At 46.1% G+C, this 1,982-nt stretch overlaps 1 pseudogene; it reads right to left on the minus strand.

Moving 5' to 3' along the window:
- Positions 1 to 706: 706 nt before the first annotated feature.
- Positions 707 to 1,982, minus strand: part of LOC102877231 — a 90,964-nt pseudogene continuing 89,688 nt past the window's right edge.

Genomic DNA, 1,982 nt, shown 5'->3' on the forward strand with positions numbered 1-1,982 from the left:
ATAGTGACCCTATGAACAATCAGGACCCTATCCTGAGCCAAAGTGACCATCTCTGACACAACTGACACCATTGCCACAGTCACTGTGTCAATCCATTTCATCCAACATCTTCCTTTCCTGTACTGAACTTCTACCCTTCCAAGCATGCCATCCTTCTCAAGACTGGTCCCTCCTGGCAAGATGCTCAAAATATGTGAGATGGAATTTCAAAATTCTTGCCTCCAAGAAGCAACCTTGACTCACTTCTCCAAGGCAGGTCTGTTTGTAATCCTAATTGTCCATGGTATGTCCAATACTCTTCTCTAGCAATGTGACTCAAAATCATTTTTTTTTCCTTCTGTCATCCTTAGTCACTGTCCAGTTCTCAGATGCATAGCAAGCAATTGAGAAGAATATGGCCTGGACCAGGCTTACCTTAGTCTCTAGACTGACACCATTGCTCTTTAGTATGTTGGAGAGACCTTTCATGGCAGGTTTTTCCATACAACTCGTCTTTTTTTTTTTATTTTAGAAGATCATTATTTTTACATAATATAAACAAAATCACTAATGTATCTAGCTATATGCTTGGTTTCCTTAAACGAAAATGAACCATGGAATGGGTAGACAAGGATTTACTTACTGGTGGCAAACAAATACCTTGGGAATACAGAGCATGCATATTTTTTTAGAACTGTCTACAAGTAAATGCTGACATAACCAAATTTCAATAGCCTCCTCTTCCTTGCCCAAAAAAGCCACCTCCATAGTTCCCCCGCATACTCCCCCGCTGGTATCCCCCAGATCCTCTGAAACCTCCTCCTCCAGACCCTCTGTAGTCTCCTCCAGAGCTTCCTCTAAATCCACCCCCTCTAAAACCTCCGCTGCCTCCACCATATCCTCCCTCCCTGAAGGAGTTGGAGCCTCCAAAGTTGGAACTACCAAAGCTGGAGCCACTACTGAAGTTGGAGCTGCCTCCAAAACCGCTGCCACCTCCCAAGTTGGAGCTGCCTCCAAAGCCGCCACTGCTGCCTCCAAAGCTGCTACTGCCACCTCCAAAACCGCCGCCGCAGCCTCCAAAGCTACTACCTCCAAAGCCACCGCCATTGCCACCACCTCCAAAGCTGCTACCCCCAAAGCTGCTGCTGCCGCCACCTCCAAAGCTGCTGCTGCCGCCGCCTCCAAAACCTCCGCTACTGTGTGAGTAGCCTCCACTGCCGTAGCCTCTGCTACTGTATCCTCCACTGCCATAACCTCCACCACCGTAACTAGACCCTTCCCGTCTGTATCCACTTCCATTGTCATAGCGGGCCATCTTGGGAGGTCGAGGACCATCTCCATACCGGCTGGCAATCATAAGGGTGATGCCAGCAACTGAGGGCCTGGAGATTTGACAGATTGTGTTCAGCATTCGTTCATTTGTGGGGTCCAATTTGCTGATTATGTCAGGCTGCTTGGTTATCCCAACAACCAGAGCCTCCATGGCTGCCCGGACAGCAGTGATGCAGGCAGCAACTTCATGGGATATCTGCAATTTGATCCAGTCATCTACAAGTATAATCTGCCCATCGGATTGGACTTTCTTGGAAGCAAAGAGGAGCAACTGCAGGGGAGTCACCAAGGTCATGCCTTTAGTAGAGATAGATCAGGTGCGAATCTTTTCACCAAAAACAGAGAAGGGACAAGGGTATTTCATGTCCTGGCTGCTAAAGGCACAATTGACAGAGGACTTGTGGATAAGTGCATTACACCCTTCGGTGGTGAGAATCTTTCTCTTTTCCTTATAATAGCACACATTGGGGTAGACAACAAAGGCCAGCAGAGAGATAAAAACATCCAAATTATTATCAGGTCCAGTATTAGTAAACACCTGTGTCAATAAGCATTCTTCTGGGAAACCAGAATTAATCAGAATCTCTTTGAGTTGAACTTTGGCTTCCCAAGTCATTCTTAGTGTTGCCATATTGAGTCTTTTTTTTAAATTAAATTTTATTAGTTTTAAT

This window comes from Elephantulus edwardii, unplaced genomic scaffold (assembly GCF_000299155.1).
Source record: "Elephantulus edwardii isolate Elephantulus edwardi_28Jun2011 unplaced genomic scaffold, EleEdw1.0 scaffold00275, whole genome shotgun sequence".
Taxonomy (NCBI): Eukaryota; Metazoa; Chordata; class Mammalia; order Macroscelidea; family Macroscelididae; genus Elephantulus; species Elephantulus edwardii.